We start from the raw sequence: 22,339 nt of genomic DNA on the forward strand, positions 1-22,339 counted from the left end.
GGAAAACGCAGGCATGTTTATGCCAAGCGGCTGTTTAGCGCCAAGTGAGTCCTGGGCTACGCGGTTGCTGCGAGCACCGGGGAAAAGAGGAAAAATCATTTGATGGTAAGTGAAAATCTAATGATTTTTCCTCTAGGCGGCTGCATACAGATGTAGGTGTACCTGTACACACCCGTTCACATCTCCTGCAAACCCCTTCGTAAGGAGGGATTTCGCGGGGCAGGGGGCAAGGGCTACATGCTCGCTGGGCTCCGGACACTCGCAGCCCAGCCAGCAAGTCTGAATAAGGCCCTTAGATTCCGTGAAATTGGCCATTAAGCATCCTGAGATGCGGTAATGGTTCCAACACAAGCAACAAAAAGTGAAACTTTTGCTCCCTGATAAACTGATGCCTCCATTGTGCCTATAGCTTAGGGCAGTGGTTCCCAAACTGTGTGCCGTGGCACCCTGGGGTGCCTCGGGACACATGCAGGGGTGCCGCGGCTTGGTGGTCCAGGACCAACTCAAATTATTAATGGTTAATTATTTATGAGCAAAACCAGTGCTGGTGGCTGCCAATCATAGAATGTGTACAAACCGAAGCAAATCCTGCCCTTTACCACATAACTGCCACTAAGAATCGCATATAAACCCAATCAAATTAATTTTTTTTGGACCTAGGGGTGCCGTGAAAAAAATTCTGATTCTCTAGGGTGCCGTGAATCAAAAAAGATTGGGAACCCCTGGCTTAGGGTATTAGTGAGATTTTCCCAGGGTACCTAAAGCTGGGTAAACCCTAGACCAGTGGTTCTCAAGCTTGGTCCTCACACAGTTCACATTTTCCAGGTCACCCCGATACATTTAAAAGATCCACAGGTGGAGCAAATTATTTCACTTTCACTCTGAGGAGACCTGCAAAACATGCACTGTGTGAGGTCTGAGGACCGACTTTGAGAACCTGTGCCCTAGACGATACATAACTTGATCTGGCAGATCAGAGTGACGTATGGGCACATGGAATTCAATGGGAAAAAGGGGTCCTTTTCATACTCCTACTATCCAAGTGGGCATGGAGTTGGATATAAACCTGTGGCGAGCGTAGCGAGCCACCGAACCCGAAGCGTGGCGAGCGAAGTGAGCCCCGCGAGGGGATGGTATTCTGTGGCCCCTCGCGGGGCTCGCTACGCTCGCCACGCTTCGGGCTCGGTGGCTCGCTATGCTCGCCACAGGTTTATATACAACTCCATGCCCACTTGGATAGTAGGGGTATGAAAAGGACCCCTTTTCCCATTGAATTCCATATTAAAATGGACTCAGTCCATTTTAACATTGAATCCTATGGAAAAATCGGGTCCATCGCATCGCATCGCATGCGATATGGTCGGATGCTCTATGAAATATATCCATCAGAATCAGGGGTCCCTCCCTCATATGTACCACCCAGAATAGCTCAGAGCTTTTGAAACACGCCCACAAGCCAGGGTGGATACATGTGATCACTTTGCCCCCACCCAGCTGACACGCCCTCTTTCACGGGAAGACAGATGTATAAATTCTCTTCAGCCAATGCGCCGTTTGAGACTCACAAATTAGACCATTACTGAGCAGAGGTCAAACCAAACCCTGATCACAAGGCTGATTAGGGAATTTATACAAATATACCATACAATAAAAAATAAAATTAAAAAACTCTCTCTCCCTCTCATCAGACAAATCTGATAAATTCCGACCAATCCCAACACAGGTTACAAGTGTAGAAATATTATGTACGACCTGTGTTATGGCTGCTCCTGTCTCTCTGAAGTCCGATATTCCATTTGAGAACCAATTTTATTCCATCAGCCATGGATTAAATCGCAGTCTTTACCATGTACAATAGGATAATGCCTTCTTGCGTGTGATGGTAATTTGGACAAGCAAATGACAGCTCACATCCCCAGACACAAATGCAATCCTGTCCGTATTGTCCCTGCGCTGTAAGAATAGTGTATTGCACAATGAGCTATTCAGCGCCAGCAGTATGAAACCAGACTCCTGCGTATCCCCCTAGAAGCTGATTATCCCCAAATTCACTTCTTTTGTCCATAGTACATCTGCTCGGATAATAGTCCTAACACTGCAATCATGTAGGCGGCAGGTATAGCACACCAAAAAATACAACATAAAAAACAAAAAAACAAATCTGATGTGTTTATTGTACAATATCTTATCCCTAGTTATTTTTATTATAGGCCAGTTAATACACGGAGCAATAAATACTGTATATAATAACCGGTTACTTTATACATCGGTTACGTTCCCTTTTGGCTTATTGTGGAGTGAGTTATTTTGTTGTAACATTAGGGACCAAATGTAGTAAGGTGAGATTTTCTGACATGCGCGATTTTTTTTTTTGGTCAAAAAACTTCCGAAATCGCACGTTTTCCAAAACCGCATATGTGATGTAAGGGTGCGTTTTGAGGTAAAATTGCGGTCTAAAAATCACACAATATACATCGCATCCAGATGTTTTCTAAAAGAAAACAACAAAATCGCAAATGTAACGGCGCGATTTTTGGTAAACATTACCAAAAAATCTCAAACAAAATAGACCAGGTCCAGCATGGTGAGTTTGACAGAGCCATGCACAGATCAGTGAGATCTGTGCATGGTTTCTCCCCAAAAAGTGTTTAAAGTACAAGTGAAAAATGAAAAAAAAAAAAATGGCCTGGGGTGTCACCACCTTCCCTCCGCCGTTTTAAAAAAAAATTGTAACAGAAATCCGCACACCCCTGTTTCTAAAAATAAATCGCACATTCATGTTACTAAAAAACTGCATTTAAAAAAACTTACATTTCCGTTACTAAAGAATCATCAGAAATCGCAAATCGCTTGCTGGGACTCATAGTTCCACAACAAAACCCAATGTTTTTTCTATTTTTTACACTTGAATCAGCCCGGTAGCCACAGCCCAGAGGTACCCAGGACATCACCAGGCTTCAGCCTGGGCTGGTAAGTCCTGAAGGGGGGGGGGACCCCTTCATTAGAGGGGTCCCCACTCCCCCAGGACCCCTGCCCAGGCTGACTGGTCGGTACTGTTAATGTTTTGGCCATGGGACCTTATAAAAAAAAGTGTCCCCCGGCTGTGACATTGCCTTGCTGCCTGGTTGGGCATTGGGCTGGTTCTCAAAATAGGGGGGACCCCTATTCATTTCGTCCCCCGTATTTTGGGAACCAGGCCCGGCCCGGCCCAGGAGCCTGTGGCTGGTTTTAAAAAATCAGTGGAGCCCTAAGCAAATTGTTTCCTGATTTTTTAAAAACAAGGCTCTCTTTGAGCCTGGTGCTGGTTACGGCCGTGGGGAGGAACCCCACACTTTTTTTTTTAAATTTATTTGTTTATTTTTCTTTCTTTTTTTTACACACTGCAGCCTTCACAGATCTGACTCACAGATCTGACGCGGTGCGCGTCCGCCGACCTTTTCATACCCCGACTACCCACGTCGGCGTGGATTTGAGAATATAAAGTGTGGCGAGCGTAGCGAGCCACCGAGCCCGAAGCGTGGCGAGCGGACGACGGGGCCATATACAATGTGAAATGGTCACATTGGCCCATTTCACATGGTTTCCTATGTGAGATGGACTTAATCAAGTCCATCTCATCTTGTGCCATTATAATGGCACAAGACCGACGCGATGCTCCCGATTTCAATGTTAACAAATATTTTAACATTGAAGCCTATGGCAAAATCGCGGGCATCGCGTCGGTCGCGTCGGGGGCCATGTTAACCACTTAAGTGGTATGCCCGGAGATTTTCCGGGCTCAGCTGCGCTGTCACAGCTGGCTCGCCCGGAAAATCTCCGGGCATATCACTATGTACTGTAGGTGTGCGCCAGTGGTGTCTCCATCGGAGCACCACTGGCGCACTGCCTTGGGGTGTCCCTCCCCACCCTTCTTTTTGCCCCCACCCTTCTTTTTGCCCCCCCCCCCCCCGGGTTCCTTTGCTCCGGCGTACTCGGCGATCGTACGCCGGAGCTTCCCCGCCGCCAGCCGGTCATCTGACCTGCAGTGACGTCGGCGCCATGCTCGGGGATGTTCGGGCGGGGACCCGACACAGTTCAATAACCCGAGTCCTCCCGAGCCGCGAACATATCCCCCAGCCTGCCGCCGACGTCACTGCAGAATGTGACAGGCACGGCTGGAGGGTGAGCGGCTGCGCCGGAGCGAAGGGGGGGGGGTGGCTGCAGGGAAGCTCCGGCGTACTAACGCCGGAGCGAACACAGGTATCTTTGGTGGGTTTTGCTGGGGCAGGATAAACCTGCCCTGGTAGGTTTGTCCTGCCCCAGCAAAACCCACCACTCAAGGGGTTAATGGCCGCGACCGACGCGATGCCCGCGATTTTGCCTTTACCGGCAAAATGGATCTGATTTCAAAGGAAATCGGGTCCATCGCGGGCATCGTGTACCTTAACTTTAAGGTACATGATGCCCGCGATTGTGGCCGTGCTAGGAAACAAGTACCGTCTGAATGAACATTGTCTGTTTTCCAGACAATGGGGAGGGCTGGTCCCGATTCAGCAATGTCTAAAGTTGGGAGGTGTGGAGCTTCCTCTGGGGAGTGGTTGTGCTCCATGGTGGCCCTGCCCCTGCTGAGCAACATTATGTGCTTAGGGGGCGGAGTCAACCCAGTACTCACTGGACCCCTGTTATACCTCTGCACTATAGGCTACATTATTACCCTGTTCCCCTCCCATGTTGCCTACGCTTTGCCCATGCACGTCCCACTAGCTACACAGTAAATCATTACCTTCACTAACACTTTACTCTTTGCCATACTTGCCTACTTTTGAAAACAAGTTTTAGGGAGATTATAGTTGGTAGTAGAATTTTGAAAAGCACCTGATTGAGGGGGCGTGTCATGCTCCTCCCAAAGAGCGTGGCTAGTTCCATATATGGAGACATTGTGAAAAGAGATTGTGAACGTGGCACCTAGAAGCGTGGGAGTGCACTACTACATCTGAGAGAAAACTTATAAAATTACTTATATCCAAATGTAGATGATCCCCAAAGCAGTTAGTAAGAGCTACTATACTTGGTAAAGTGCTGGGAAATGGTGCTGATGATTCAATGTAAATTTATATATCGCTCATTCTTTTTTCCTCAACAATGTAACAGTGAAATGTGGGCTAGGTGACATAAGGGAGATTGCTAGACTAATGAGGGAGAGAGGGAGATTGCTGCTATGTCAGGGAGTCTCCTGCAGAATGCAGGAGGGGAGGTAACTATGATGTAACAGTGTAATGTGGGCTAGGTGACATGAGGGAGATTGCTAGACTAATGAGGGAGAGAGGGCGATTGCTGCTATGTCAGGGAGTCTCCTGCAGAATGCAGGAGGGTAGGCAACTATGCTCTTTGCCGGGAAGGAGCCAATGTCCTGGCAACAGCAGATTATAAAATAAAGAATGATAATTATTTCAGGGACCCCATGGCCACTCATGGTAAATTGGGCCGCTGGGGATCATCCTAGACCTGAACCTTTAAGGGATAACGGTCCTGAATCAGCTTTGTTATCAAAGCAAAAAAGCATTCAAATAGGTAAAACCATGCTGCACTGCAGGCGGGGCAGATGTAACATGTGCACAGATATTTAGATTTGAGGTGGGTGGTGTTCAAAGTGAAATCAAAATTGCAGTGTAAAAATAAAGCAGCCAGTATTTACCCTGCACAGAAAAAATATTCTATAACCCACCCAAATCTAAATATCTATGCACCTGTTACATCTGCCCCATTTGCGTGTTTTATTTGCTTTGCTAAAAAAGCTAAATAAGGTCCAACATTATTATTATTAGACCCCGGTAATGTCATACATTACACACACATACATACATTATTGCATATCAACATTTTGCTACAATGTAAAATCCTTTCCATCCTCTGTCTGTACCATAAAGCTTCCCTCTGTGAGCAACGTGTTCCTGACAGCTCCTGTTCCATCTTGTTCTAAGTGAGAGGAGATTACTCCTACACAGCACATTTCCTCCCCTGTGTTGTGGTGCTGGAGGATTAAAGAGCTGCACTCTGGAGTGTTTCTTGTGTGCGCTCGTGATGCTGCCCTGCACCAGGAGGGGGGTCAGGGAACATTTCATTCTTTCTTCCATTCCCACTCTGCACAACAGTAGCGCTCAGCTTCCTTTCTTTAAATGCTTATTTAGTGCATAGAGAATTAATTTTATGATTTGTAGTAACTGTTATTAGATCGGTTCGAATGTCTCCTTTAAGATCGTACCTACCCCTTTTTTTTTACATTTTTGGTGCCCCTTTTTCCAGAAGGAGTAACAGTATTTTATTTTCTACTACAATAACACATTTTTGCTTGCATGGTTATGTAACTGCTTTGGGGTACTGATTCAGAGGGTGGCCGCAAAGCTTCAGTTTGCGCAGTTGAGCGATTATAGGCTAATTCGCACTGCGCATGTGCCGCAATGGCCACAGAGGGGATTTGTTTGCCGGGTGATTGACAGTCAGAGATTGTTTGAGTTGAGTAAGGGAGTGGCAGCAAAAACACCGGACTGGTGAAGAATAAAATAAGCCATATAGGCTGGCGGGGTAACAAGCAAAGGTGGTATTACTATGGGTGCAGTGTGCCCTATACCCCCACCAATACTCAGTGTAGCACCGAGTCCTCACCAGTTCTCAGTATAGTACCAAGCACCCTCCCCCCACCAGTACTCAGTATAGCACCAAGCACCCCCCCTGCCAGTATTCAGTATAGCACCAAGCACACCCCACCAGTACTCAGTATAGTACCAATCCCCCCGCCAGTACTCAGTATAGCACCAAGCACCCCCCCCCTGCCAGTACTCAGCATAGCACCAATCCCCCCACCAGTACTCAGTATAGCACCAAGCCCCCCGCCAATATTTAGTATAGTACCAAGCCCCCCGCCAGTACTCAGTATAGCACCAAGCACCCCCCACCAGTACTCAGTATAGCACCAAGCCCCCCACCAATACTCAGTATAGCACCAAGCCCCCCGCCAATATTCAGTATAGTACCAAGCCCCCCACCAGTACTCAGTATAGCACCAAGCCCCCCGCCAATATTCAGTATAGTACCAAGCCCCCCGCCAGTACTCAGTATAGCACCAAGCACCCCCCACCAGTACTCAGTATAGCACCAAGCCCCCCACCAATACTCAGTATAGTACCAAGCCCCCCGCCAGTACTCAGTATAGTACCAAGTACCCCCCCTGCAAGTACTCAGTATAGCACAAAGCCCCCCGCCAGTATCATACCTCCCAACAGTCCCGAAAACCGCAGGAATGTCCTGATTTTCAGGGACATTCCCGCGTCCCTCCCGCGGCCGGCAGTGTCCTGGGACGAGGGGGGGGGGGCTGTTGGGAGTTCCCCCTGTCGGCTGCTAAGCAGCAGTGAATAAATGCTGTGCGCATGCGCACAGCATCTATTCCTGCAGCCAGGGGGCTGGGGGCATGGCTAAAGGCTCACAGAGCCTCTGGGTCATGCCCCCATAGCGTCAAAATGGGGGCGAGACCTCGTGGGAGAGCTGTGAGTATAGGCCTCGCCCCCGAAATTAGGCCACACCCCCGAAAATTTTGGCGCGCAACACTCTGTCCTCCTCCGTCTCCCTGAAAGTTGGGAGGTATGCAGTGCTCAGTATAGTACCAAGCACCCCCGCCAGTACTCAGTATAACACCAAGTTCCCGCCAGTACTCAGTATAGTACCAAGCCCCCCACCAGTACTCAGTATACTGTAGCACCAAGCCCCTATCAATTTTAGGATTTTTTGTGCCAAATGTCACTGTATACTGTATGTATATGTGCACAGTGTACTCTCGCATGACTAGCTGCTCACGCCATGCTACGGGCATGGTGACTCACTACACCCAGCACACTATCCTTTCTTTATGTCCACTTGGATTGAGAAGTTTTATCCAAGTGGACCTGCACCAAAAAAAAACAAAAAAACTCCTGTTGACCATGGTCCCGCCGATTACTCACTGGCATCTAACTAGCGCTACTTCTGTTCTATCGACCGCCGACTATCTTTAACCGTCTAACTCAGCGGGGTCGACTAAGGGTGGTTGACCATAACGGTCAATCTACACCAAGTCAGGGCCGGCTCTACCATTAGGCAGCTGCCTAGAGCGCCAGGATCCGGGTGCGCCACCAAATCTATCAAAAAAATCAAGGATGTCTATGAGGATCATTGTTGTACTGTGCACAGCACCCACCCAGCAGTTCCGCCAATGTGTTTTTAGAGTCAGCGGTACAGGTTGGGGGTGGGTGACCTCCGGCCGTGGCCCGAGGGTGTCAGGAGCCAGGTTCAATGGTTCAGTCTGTTTTGTTTTCTGTCAGTTTCTGTTTGGCATTTTGACTCACTGGTGGCCTCCAGTGGCAGGTCTGTTGCCATTACAGCTTTGTGTTCTGGGAGCTTAATTTATTCACTAGGCTGTGAGATAATTAAGCTAATCAAGCACTTGCTGGGAGACTGCCTGGAGATTCACCAGGTGTTATCAATCACCTGAGGCCTTGATAAAGCATGCTCTTCTTTGGATCTCTGCCAGTTATAGCTTGCTGTTTTCTGTGATGGTAGCTGCAGATCTACTGCTTTCTGGTCCTAGGTCCTGCTCCTGTTCCATTCAGTCTGGATTCTGTCTGAATCCTTCTCACTGGGTCCTGTTTACAGTCTTGTCCTGTGGCAGTCTGGGTCCAGTCAAGTGTCCTATCCTGCTGCAGTCTGGATCAAATATCATTGTCCCGTTGCTGTCCTAGTCCAGGGACCGTCCAGCCGTGGTGCAGCCATTGTCCAGCTGCCGTCTCACTGCGGTCACCGTGCAGCCATGGTCCAGCCGTTATCCTGCTGCCCGATTGCTGTGGTCAGTGTCCAGTCTTGGGCCGGTCACGTAAGTGCTCCAGTGGAGCCTGGTTCCTTATTCTTTATTCCTATGGGCAAGCGGCCCTTTCTCCTTAGTTATTATCATTATTATCCTGGTTCTGGTCTCCGTGGTTCGGAGAGGCCCACAACTGTGGGTTTACGCCTGTTTTGGGGTACCGTCACTTTAAGAGTACTATTTTTGTGTTGGCGTGTGTTTGGTTTGGTGGCGCCCCATTGTTACTGTGTTCTGGTGCCTGTGACTCAGTCACGCTCCCCGTCCTTGGCCAGGTGCCGTGAGTTAGGGTGTTTAGTCCAGATAGGCCCTGGTAGTTAGATCCTTCTTTTGGTCCAGTCCCTGACGGTCGCCGTGGGTTTGTCCCCACTTAAAACCTGGTTGCATCGGGGTCGGAGCGGGCCTAACTCGCTCCTTCGAACGCGGCGACTAAAGGAGAAGCCTAGCACCCTGCAGCCTGCGGTCACCTGCCCGGGACGGCCAACAGAGTCAGTGTAGGGTTTCGCTGTGGCCGTTCTAACCAGCGGTCCCGGCTACGGGCTCACGCCTGATCTCCAGCTCCCTGCCTCCTGCAGCACCACACCAACATCCTCCAGTCACTGTCTCCGGACTCCAACGGTGGGTAACACCCAAGTCCGTAACAGAGGGTGCTTATCATTTTCCATGGGCTCCGGAGCACCAACGGAATCGGCGCCTATGAATCAGACCCTCCATTTGATAAGTTCTCCTGACAATGTGATGCACCATACACATCTTCTAGGGTTATATTATCCCTTATCCAATGCTTCAACTACCAACACGGAGAATACCGCTGTCTTCATCAAAAGTCTAAAACCTTTCCAAAGACAAATGCAATCATTGTTTTTACATCACCGGCCTCCCTCTCTTCATCCATCACATTTCCCTGTGCACTAGATTGATTTCATATGAATAGTAATTGTAATACAGAGAATTGTCAGTATTTACTATCCTGGTCCCGGCTGTCAGTCCCGCTACTATTTAATCTTGTTTCATTTCCTTTTTTCCCAGTTGCCGTTTCTCATTTCCCTCCTCTCCTAATACAGTGACAACCTGTAATTACAGGAGACCTGACAATGCCATGGAGATCTTGGCAAGACAGGACGGTGGAAATCCGCTCAGAGCCATTTTTCTCTTCCTATGCGCCAAGCTAACCAAACCTCTGCCCACTTCCTGCCGTACAGGCACCAGCAGAAAGTATTTTAAGGCCAGTCGAGCGTACAGTTTTTTTTCCCTCAGATCCCTTTGAATATATATGTTAAAAATAATTTCTCCCTGTGCATCCATCCTGTACATGCCAGTAGCTGGAGAGATCATGCTCAATCATTGGGGGGGAGTGGGTGGTCAGCTGACATCCGGTGATGTCAGCTGCCCGCCTCCCGCATGTCCGTCAGAGCCTCATTAGCATGAGAATGTGATTGTGAATGGGATTGGTTGCTATGGGCAAAAATCACCTATTTTCATTATTAGAAGCTTTAGAATACGCTCTTAGTAGACTGTATTGTATATCTGACCATCATGGACCCCCCTAATTTACTAAGATGGGAATTCTATATCAGATGGGATCATACTTGCCTACTTTTGAAAGGCAGTTTGAGGGAGATTTTAGACACTAGCAAAATGCACAGAGCGCACGCACCATTGAAGGGTCGTGTCATGTTTCAACCAAAGGGCATATATATTTGTATATGTGTGTGTGTATGTATATATATATATATATATATATATATATATATATATGAAGTTCAGAGTGCGCTATGAATGAATACACAATTTAAAAAGACAATATTTAATAAAATAGTGCTTCAAGGGCTACACGACATACATGATAAAACATTCAGTGTACAGAATGAATGGTTTTTCAAAGAATTTTGGTCTTTCCAATGAAGTAACATGCCCAACGCGTTTCGTCAAAGAGGTGACTTCATCAGGGGCATTGGAAGCATTGAATTTAGAAAGACAAATTTGCACTTCTTGGAAGGGAGAACCTCATATAGATTGCAATAGTGAGAACTGTAATCCCAAATATTGACTTATTGAAATAGATATGTCGCCGAAAATCAAATAATTGATTTTAGATAGGGCCAAAGACTGCTCCGAAGGAACTCTGTTTTTTTGGATTTAGATGAGGTTACTGTCAAGCCTAAGATCCGTGGATCATCACTAATAAATTTAGATGACCGGATGTATACTCATAGGAATCCAAGCAGTGCTTGGATTCCTATGAGTATACATCCGGTCATCTAAATTTATTCTGTTGAGTTGTCTGATATTTTAGACTCCTCCATCATTCTGTGCCTCCACAATGCTGCAATGTATGTGCTGTCTGCCAACCACACATATGTGGGGACCATTCTGCAGTATATTGCTGGGGTCCTGCAATTATTTTTATTGTCTGATGGGGTCCCAGAGAAAATAGTTTGGGGACCCCTGTAGTAAAGGGTACAACTAATATGGGGGAACTACTGAGCTGGAAACTATTAAAGGCCAGGGTACAACTACTAAGGGGAAACAACTGGTGGAGGAACTGTGTAGAACTACTAAGGGAGAAGTTGGGGAGAGAGAACTACTGTGGGGGAACTATACTAAGTACTAAGGAGCAACTACTGAAGAGAGGGGGGGGACATTACTAAGGCTACTATTATTGGGGCACTACTAAGGGGGGCTATTATGGGACTGCTGTGTGGGACAACTAAGGGGCTATTTGAAAAAAAAAAATGACTACAGGGTTGCCCAGTGTTCCGTATCAGTCCAGCTGTGCTGCCCAGTGTTCCGTATCAGCTGCCCCCCTTTTTTAAATTCAAATAAAACATTTTTTTTTTTTTAATTGCAAGGGCTGTTAAGTGTCCCATATCATACCAGGGGTGCTGTATCAGTCCAGGGCAGGGTTTAAAGTGAGGGGGAACTGGGTGGAACTGAGTTCCACCATCTCTAATGGTAAGGGGAATTGAGTTACACCTCTACCACAGTCCTGAACAGTATTTCCAACAGAAAAGCCTTCTTCTGGCATGGCGTAAGTGATGCCATCTCCGCCACTTAATTGAACAAGAGCCACTTAGAGGAGCAGGCTCTGTGCTGGAGGAACTCAGAGGTGGGGAAGCTGCTGGAGGGACAAAGGGCATGGAGCTGCTGAGGCACATGCACAGTGAGCTGCTGAAGCGACAGATGTGTATAAGCCCCCTCCCCCCCCCCCCAAAAAAAACCCCTCTTCACACACATATATGTTTTTTTTCTACAAACTACTTCTAATAGATAGATAGATAGATAGATAGATAGATAGATAGATAGATAGATAGATAGGAACTCTCTCCCCTCCCCCAAGGCACTTACCTGATTAACTAAAAAGGTAGAGTAGGCATGAAGCAGGTTCTCTGGAGCATTCTTCTGTTCTGAACTCTCTGTCTTTTTCCTCCCTGGGTGCATCAAAGACCCTTTTCCTGCAAATCTTCCCCTCACACTCCTCCGTTAAGCCCGCCCCTTTTTCCTGTATTTTTCCTAGAGAAGGAAACCCTGGCTTCTCATTGGTGGGTGGCGGACATTTTTGTGTAGTCTGTATGGGGGCAGTCATCTTCTTTTAGCTCCTGCTGCATGCTCAGCAGCATACAGGAGTAGAGTCATCCTCTGCCTGGGTTCCGCATCTGCAGCTAGATGGCTCTGAAATAATACCAGGTGATGGGTAACTGGGGACGGGGAAGGGGGTGAAATCGCTCTGCATATGTTTGTTGTCTGCTCCGAGTCAGTGGCGGAACAGACAGCATAATAAGAAAATGGAGTGCATTTTTTTTTGTGCCTGTGATCATGGGGCCCGGGTCAGATGTCGCCTTGTCCCCCCCTGTCGCTGGGCCTGATTGTGTGACCACACACCTTCCTTGTAGGACCATTACCCCTTTATAGTAGGTAGGGCACAAATTACTGCTAGCATTGGTCTAGGCTCTACCAAATGAGGGGGGGGGGGGGCGTGTTAAGGGAAAGGAGTTCCACCACCTCTCCCGGACCACTTTAAGCCATGGACCAGGGCTTAGCCAAGTGTGCCGTATACTTTATGGGTTGCAGCTAAGTCTGCCATTATCAGTTCTGGGCAGGCTTGCCTATACTCCCAGAATGGCCGCTACTGGGCCCACCGGGAAGCTGGGCAAGTCTCTCACTTGCTGTCCAGAGCCCCCGCTCCCCTCTGATTCAATCACTGCAAACCGTGGATCCGCGGAGAGGGGTGGGGCTAAAATGATGCGGTAGCAGCATTTTGCGTCTTTTAAGCCCCATCCCTCTCAGCAGGCCTGGAGTTTTTGCAACATGGGGGTGGGGCCTAGTGATGTCATCCTTGTCTTCGCCATCCAGAGAGGTGAAAATTAAAGTATGGTATTGGGGTGCTAGCCTTTTTTAAATAAAAGAAAAAATAAGTTTTACTGCAAGGGCTGTGCTGCCCAGTGTCCCGTATCAGTCCAAGGGAGCTGCCCTCCATTTTTTTATTAAAAGGCTGTTAAGTGTGCCATATCATACCAAGGGTGCTGTATCAGTCCAGAGGTGAGCCAAGTGTGCCGTATAATTTATGGGTTGCTGCTAAGTCTTCCGTATCAGTCCTGGGGACTGCAAGGGCTGTTAAGTGTGTTGTATCAATCCAGGGGTGAGCCAGGTGTGCGGTATAGTTCTTGGGGTCAGCCAAGTGAGTCATCTAATTTCTGGGGTGAGCCAAGTGAGTCATATAATTCCTGGGGTGAGCCAAGTGTGTCATAATTTCTGGGGTGCTGGTAAATCAGCCATATATTTCCTGGGGAGCTGCCAGTTTTATTAAAAGAATAAAAAAGTTTTTCTGTTGTTTTTTTTTTTTTTTACTGCAGGATTGCTATCGTGTGTGCCATAAAATTCCATGTGTGCCACCATGTGTGCTGTATCAGGTCAGGGGTGCCACCATCTGTGCCTTATAATTCCTGGGGTGAGCCCAGACTGCCGTATAATTCCTGGGGCGAGCCAAGTCTGTTGTATAATTTATGGGGTGCTGTCAAGCGTGCCATATCAGTCCAGCGGTGATGCTACATGTGCCGTATCAGTCCAGGTGTGCGGCTTCCTGTGCCGTATCAGTCCAGGGGTGATGCTAAATGTGACGTATCAGTCCAGGGGTGCCAAGTGACACAAGTGGGTGTATCAGTCTAGGTGTGTCATAAAGTGTGCCGTATCAGTCCAGGGATCATGCTATGTGTACCGTATCAGTCCAGGGGTGATGCTAGGTGTGCCATATCAGTCTAGGGGTGATGCTAAGTGTGTCTTGTAAGACCAGGGGTGCTGCTAAATGTGTCGTGTCAGTCCAGTGTTTGTGACACCCACTTGGCACAGTTATCCACCTATCTCGGTGCAGCCTATTGGCATACCTCCCAACTTTTGAAGTTCTTCATGCGGGACGATTCTCCTGCGCGCCGAAATTTTCGGGGGCGTGGCCTAATTTGGGGGCGTGGCCTATACTCACGGCTCTTTCGCGAGGCCACGCCCCCATTCTGCCGCTATGGGGGCATGACCCAGAGGCTCTGTGAGCCTCTAGCCATGCCCCCAGTCCCCTGGCTGCGGGAATAGACGCTGTGCGCATGCGCACAGCGTTTATTCCCCCCTGCTTAGCAGCTGACAGGGGGGACTCCCAACAGCCCCCCACACCGCTGGACACTGCCGCCCGCGGGTGGGACATCGGGACAGGCCCTGACAATCGGGAATGTCCCGATAAAATCGGGACTGTTGGGAGGTATGTATTGGCCTAAAAACGATATTGTTAGGTGTGAGTTGTTTAGGACAGACTGGAAATTAATGTTATTGAGGTTATAGGAGCAAAAAAAACAAACAAACAAACCCATATTTTGCAATTTTAGCGTTTTTAATGTTTTGTTGTTTTTAAATCCAGATCCAAAACACGAAACCCGGAAGGGTGGTGTTTTGGAACAGATCCAGATCCAAAACATGACCGGAAATACAGACCAAAAACACAAAAACACGAAACACGAAAAGTGGCCGGTGCACACCCTACTTGTGATATTGGGTGAAAAATATCATGCAAAAAAAAAAGCTTGATCTCTGCAAGAAATGTTAAGTGACATTTAATAGAATGCGATTTTTAGACACTTTCAAACTCGCCCATTATCACACTTTTTAAAATCAAATTTTTTTGCCGCGAATTCACATATTTAATGAGGTGAGTGCTCCGGGAAAAAAAGTGCGATAAAGTGCGATAATGGGCGAATTTTAGGCATGAAAATGTGTGAATTTGTGTTTACATTTTTTTTTAAATGGCGTAATGTCCCCCCTCCTAAACATATCCAGCCCGGGGCACATTGAGCCCGACCTGGTTCCAAAAATACGGGGGACAAAAAGCGTAGGGGTCCCCCGTATTTCTGAAACCAGCCCCGGACTCTTGGACTGGTCCTGGTTCCAAAAATACGGGGGACAAAAAATCTGGGGGTCCCCTGTATTTTGAAACAAGCACCGTGCTCCGACAGCCCGCGGTGTCATGCCACAGCCAGGGGACACTTTTTATATAAGGTCCCCCGGCTAAAACCATGTGAAATAGAACTCCCATTTTAAGGTAGCCATACACCTGAGCGATATTAGGTCCGAACGCACAATTTCGATGGGTCGTGCGATCGATCGTGTGCACAACGTGATATATTGGGGGATTTTTATTGGTACCATAAAGAAAATTCAGTACTTATGTAATATTTGGGCTCCCGTTTTTCTTATGAGACGTGCGCTCGCCATGCTTCGCCACACTATATAAAATCAACTCCATGCGTAGTTGGATAGTTGGGGTATGAAAAAATTGGGTGCATTTAACATGGGAGCCCAGATAATACATAAGTACCGAAAATTCTGACGCTGTAGGGCACCATGATTCCAAAAAGTTTGTGACCCACCTGCCTTATAGAGTATATGGATGTACATGCCTACGCGGAGCTGGCGACAGCCACACAACACTGGCCACACCCAAACATCACTGGCCACACCCACATAGCACACCTCCTCATCTTCCTACAATAGGTCCTTGTACATCTTCAGCCCATATGGCCCTTCATTTAAACCTTGCCCCTCCCCCAAAGCTCTATGGTTTCCAATATTTGTATCAGCTGCTGATAGGAGTGCAGGGGACCGCGGAGGTTGCGGGAGACCCAGTGGCATATTTATAATGGTTGTGGTGCACATGGGTCCCTGAGTCTCAGGGGGACCACACCGCACCCATTTTTTAAATATTTTCCTTCTGGAGTCCTGCAATGCCGGTGCCACTGAAATCCCAGAAAAAGTGCATGTTACTTAGTGTTTCCTGAGATCTGCGCATCATACTTGCCTACCCTCCCGGAATGGCCGGGAGGCTCTTGAAAATCAGGTCCTCCTCCTGGCCCCCCCGGGAAGATGGGCATTTCTCCCGCATTGCCCTGCTGCAGCCCCCTTCCCCCGCTGTACCAAACAATGGAATTTGCGGGTCTGAAGTGAGGGTGCGCGACTAAAATGATGCAAATTGTGCCATTTTTAGCGCCTCCCCAACCGACTCGCAAATTGCTGAGTTTGCCTGCCAAGGGGGCGGGGCTTGGTGATGTCAACCTCGTCCCGCCCCCCTGACAGGCAGAATCTAGTCTCCTCTCCAGGCTTCTCCTGCAGAGGAGAATAGAAAAGTAGGCAAGTATGCTGTACATGCTATGGAGATCGGCGGAAAAAATAGCCGCCTGTCCATTTTTACGAAGATCTGTCCATGTGCGGTAGGGTCTGAGCACTCCAGTGCTTTTCCCAACAGCAGAGAAGAAACAAAATTTAAAAAAAGACTCAGACTTTTTTTTTGCATTTAATAAATTTAATGACATTGTAATTACCATGTAATTGTGCTCCCGCATTACGCTGAGCGTTTCGCCGTAATTGATTGCGTAACTAGGTCCTTTCCGCCTTTCAGTCCTTTCTTGCTTTATAGACTAGGAACAATCATGCAATATTTGGGTTCTGAAACAACAATGTGACATTGAACTGCAAAGCCTTATTTTTAATGGAGAGAAGAATTGCATTGTGGGTCCGGTGGATAAGAACGGGAGGACAAACGAAACATTGCTATAATTTATTCAGAAACTGAATACACTGTTTATAATGAAAATGATAAAGATAAAAAAGTCAGCATAAAGCAGCGAGACGCCAATGCGTGCGGTATATTGCTTCTCCCCGGCTGCCGGGCTAGAAATCAGCCCATAGTGCTCAACAGGATTAATAACGACAATTACCAGTGGCTGCCGCGTTTCAGTGGCACAATACGACATTAACATAAAGTGCAGTTTGATGTAATGTTTGATAATGTTTTAAAGTTTTCAGAGTTTAGCATTTAATGTTCTTAAGTGCAGTCGTTATGCGGCTAGACATTAGCACTCTATTTACATAACAAAGCTTCTTTCATGTTGTCCTCTGGTAGATGTGAGGCCGGAAATATCATTTCTCTTATAGAACCAATGAATGTCTCCTATTCACACAAACTCACTACAGTTAAGATCATTCTTGTCTGTTTCATACCGCCCAACATTTAAGGATGGCCATTGACCATCGATGATTCAAAATCATCGATGGTTTAAGGCCGATGTTGAATACTTTTGCTATCGATGGGGGAGAAACAGATTTCCCTCCATCGATGGCACAGAAAAAAATGATGTTTTTTTTTCCCAAAGTGCATAACTCTGCCCCCCAACAACAGTGAAGCCCCGCCCCACCTTCTGATTGGCCCATGGCTAGTCAGTCAAATAAAATGGATGACCATCGATGACATGCGTGTCCAAAAAGAGGGTGTGGACGAAGCCGCACGTGCACCCCGAAAAGGAGCATGGCTTATGCAAATTAGGGTGAGACGTATGCAAATGAGGGACAAGCCCCCATTTTCGGCCACTGCGCCTCTGAATAGACATCTATTCTGTCAGATTGGGGGGGAATCCCAACTGTTCCCCCCCGCAGCGGGATACTGCCGGCTGCGGGAGGGACGCAGGAACGTCCCCAAAACCCGGGACGTTCCCGCGTTTAGTGGGACAGCTGGAGCCTGGAGGTATGCTATTGTAACGATGCTGTGCCTGCTTTGCAAAAGACCCCAATGCTGAATAGGCCCCACAGTATTTTTTAGGCACACCCATATTTTATAAATAGCAATATCATTTTGGTGTCAGAGTCTAATCCCCCCCCATACACTATGCGACTTCCCCGAGAAGAGACCCCTTGAACCGCCCGGGAAGCTCATATGGGATGCCATTCCCCGCTGCCGGAAGGCTGTCCGAGTCAGAGATGAAGCAGGTCCGAGCTCAGATGCGCGATCGGATGTCAAACACCGGCTATTTAGCCACTTTCGACCTGATTTCTGATTTCTCATGCCGATCCGTCAGAATTGGGTGGGCAAATCACACTAGTGTATGGTGTTTTTACATCTCTGCTTACGATAGGGGTCATCAGGGATAACCTCCCCATGTACAGCACATGAGCTTGTATATCTGTAAACCAAAGTGGTAATGCTTCTTCTTTTTTTTTTTTATATATATATTTTTACTTTCATCATCATCGTCATCATCATTATTTTTATCTACTGTATATATTAATAGAAAAAAGGACGGTACTTATGAGTAACTTTTTGTATATTGCCATTGTTTGAGCAGGGCTGATCATACCAATTTAAAGGTCTTTTGGGGGGTTATTTTGGTTCACTCTTTCTGACAAATTCCTTCTTAGATGGACAAAACCATGGGGACTGCGGGTGGGGCAGATGTAACTTGTGCAGAGAGAATTCGATTTGGGTGAGCTATTTTGTTTCTGTGCAGGAAAAATACGGACTGCTTTATTTTTACACTGCAATATAGATCTCACTTTGAAGAAAAACCCCACCCAAATCTAACTCTCTCTGCACAAGTAACATCTGCCCCACCTGCAGTGCACATGGTTTTGTCCGTCTAAGAAGGAATGTGTCATCTGAAAAATGTGACAGTTGTGAACTCTCTGTGCACCTGTTGGATGAACATAAACATGTGACCAGCTGAGTTTGGAACTGTGACAGTTATTTGCTCTCACCCAAAAAGCATTATTTTTTAAATTAAACTCTTAAGGGGTTAAAAAGGGGTAAATGTTCTGCATAAGCTAGATAGTATTATTATTATTTGTATGTTTATTATTATTGCTACATAACTATTTTTTATTGATTCAATTGTTTAAAAAAAGGATTTTCTTGATCACTGAATCAATCTGCTATAAAAAAAAAACATACTTGTTCCAGCATTTTGGCATATACCCCTAGGTGAATTTAATACATTCACAAGAGCCACAGGGCATTAACATGTCATCCCTTATACTCCAGGTTATGGCCCCTATTCTGGTTCACTCGCAAAGGCAAATTCCTTATCAAATGGACAAAACCATGTGCACTGCAGGGTGCTGGTGCTGGTGGTGGTGGTGGTGGTGGTGGGGGGGGGGGCAGATGTAACTTGTGCAAAGAGTTAGATTTGGGTGGGGTTTTACTTCAAAGTGAGATCTATATTGCAGTGTAAAAATAAAGCAGTCAGTATTTACCCTGCACAGAAACAAAATAACTCACCCAAATCTAATTCTCTTCTATGCACATGTTACATCTGCCCCCCCCCCCCCCCCCCCTGTAGTGCACATGGTTTTGTCCATTTGTGAAGGTATTTGCCTTTTCGAGTGAACCAGAATAAGCCCAAATCCCCCCCCCTACATTTACTTGTGAAGTTGATCCATCTGCTCTGTCTGAGGATCTCACCCAATTTGCACACCAACTTGAATGGCCAAAGAAACAATGATAGTCCTTTAGTTCAGCTTCAAGAGCGGCCATCATTAAACTGTTCATTTGACCAATCACAAGCTACTGACACAAAACACACAAATTCTTTATTGGTAATGATGACAACGACATAGGATGTGTAAGTTATGGTGTACAGTACATTATAAGACGCCGGTATAGGTCTTCTCAGACAGGTGAGCCGCAAACACCTTCAGCCGAGATCTACGGTATCATCGCTTAGCGAATCCATGTAACAATATTCTGAATATCTGGATAAAAGAAAAGGATCATTCTTTTATTTCTGGAAGCCCGCTGTGCTTTCTACGGCTGGCAATAAAAGTCCACACGGTAAAACCGGTGAAATTACTTTATCAGTTCCGGTTCCTAGAGACAAAAGTCAACAACTCTATTTTAAAAACAATTATTCACAGTTACTGGCGAGTAAAGCGGAGATTTCGTTCACCTGGTAACGGTTAGTGCCTTATTTTAAAGTAGCGCTCAAAACAGATGAAACTTGCTCCGTTAAACACAATTTTCACTGTGGGGATTAAATATCACACCGAGCTTATTGTAATAAGTGATAGGTATCTACAATAATATTCAGCGATGAGCGGGCCCATAAGTATCTGTCAATCAGCGGCTTTAACTCTAAACACAGATGATTTAAATTCATGCGATCAGCATGAGGAAGTCTGGGCGCGGGGACGGTGCGGCTAGAGAGGAGATGATAGGATTACCTCCGCTGTTTACCCCTTTCTGCTCCTTGTCCAAGCTGCTAAGTAAAGACCGTCTTGATGAAAAAAAAGGCAGCGTCTGGGATTTTCTTTCTCTCCGTCCCTGCTGGGATTTTCCTATTACATATCTGCTGTCAGAAATGAGAACCTTACTTGTGGCTTAATTTTATGCAGGCGTAAACACCTCGGTTCAACACGTCTACCAGAGACTGTCCTTACACAGACGCTTTCTCATTACACCAGGTTCATGGCAAAGGGAAAGTCACACTTTTTCTTTTGTTTCCTTGGGTTTTGGGGGCTGAATACGTTGGGCGTACAGCCAGTGAGGCATATTCTGAGGTGGCGACTCGTTAAATCATGCGAGACAGACAATCTAGAAGTCGACATCAAAAAGTGGACATGCTCTAGGTCAGTGATGGGGAATGTTGGCACGCCAGCTGTTGTTGAACTACACATACCAGCGTGCCCTGCTACAGTCTTAATCTTTTGGCCATGCTGAAACTGTTGCAAGGCATGCTGGGATGTGTAGTTCAACAACAGCTGGAGGGCCATCACTGCGCTAGGTCAACATTGACAAAAGATGGACATGCCCTAGGTCGATGTTGACCAAAGGTTTACAGTACTAGGTGGATGGTGACAAAAGGTTGACACAAGAAAAGGGTCAACATAAAAAGGTCTACACATGAGAAGGTCGATGATTTTTTTCAGATTTTTTGAGTGTCTGTGTTGAAACCAGAGCGCATGGGTCCCCAAAAGTGTGTAACACTTTACCGCTCCCGATCGGAGTGCACGCGGATGGTAATTTAAAAAAACCTCATGTTGATTTTTTCACGTGTTGACCATTTGCTTGCGTCAACATTTTGGCAATGTCAACCTTGTGCATGTTGGCCGTTTGTCAATATTGATCTAGTGACTGTCTACCTTGACATTGTCTGTGAGCCATACGGATACCAAATCCGGCCATCCGTATGCGGTTTGTTCCCAGGACCAGAACAGACTTCCTCTATGCTACTAGCTGTAGTCTGGGGTGCTGACATTTTGGCTGGGCCCTGGTAAAATGAAGGGAGCTTGGCCAGTGTTAAGAGGCGGGGTCAATGGAGAAGGCGTTGTCACATTGCTGTGAGAAAAAAAAAACATAGGGAGTGCGCCATGCATAGGGTGCTGGTCAATGTTCCCTCTAATTTTATGAAGGCTGTGTGCGGCAAAAGATTTTGGCTGTGCAACTTTGGAAGGAAATTAAAATTTTTGTGCGTCACTTATATATAACTGGAAAATGACATTCAGCATTTGTGTTAACTTTACTTCAAAACTATATTAAACATTTAAACATTCAAAACACACCACACAATGTAGTTAATGGGTGAAACACAAATTAATTGAGTCCAGAACTGCAAAAAGGGACCATTGCTGCTTTGTGCGCTCTGTTGTAATGTCTGTGCGCATGCTCGTCGAGTTGTGTGCGCGCGCACGTGCGCACAGCTTAGAGGGAACACTGGTGCTGGTGGGTGTGTGGGTGTGATTGCACACAGGGTGTGAAGATACCTCCCAACTGTCCCGCTAAACGCGGGAACGTCCCGGTTTTTTGGGGACGTTCCCGTGTCCCTCCCGCGACCGGCAGTGTCCCGCTGTGGGGAGGGGCAGTTAGGAGTCCCCCCGATCTGACAGAATAGACGCTGTGCGTCTACTCTATTCATCGGTGCAGTGGCCGAAAACAAGGGTGCGCCCAATTTTCATAAACCTCACCCTCGTTTGCATATGCCACACCCCCTTTTCGGGCACTCGAGCGAGTGTCCCTATTCTCCAATTGAAAAAGTTGGGAGGTATGATACAGGCTGCCACTGTGCTGAGCTGGGGAGAGAAGCTGCTGCTGGCCTTCTCCTGGAGAGAATTAAAAGGCCCTGTACCCCATTTTTGGGGTACAGGCCCAGTACAGGTTGGCATATAGTCCTGCTCCAGTGC

General features: G+C 47.0%; 1 protein-coding gene across 5 annotated transcripts in view; it reads left to right on the forward strand.

Annotated features, from left to right (window-relative positions):
* The window catches only part of DYNC1I1 (dynein cytoplasmic 1 intermediate chain 1), a 261,497-nt gene that overhangs the window by 98,974 nt on the left and 140,184 nt on the right, over positions 1-22,339 (forward strand). The gene's annotated exons all lie outside the window — the stretch shown is intronic.

Source organism: Crinia signifera, chromosome 5 (assembly GCF_055691185.1).
Source record: "Crinia signifera chromosome 5, ASM5569118v1, whole genome shotgun sequence".
NCBI classification, from domain to species: Eukaryota; Metazoa; Chordata; class Amphibia; order Anura; family Myobatrachidae; genus Crinia; species Crinia signifera.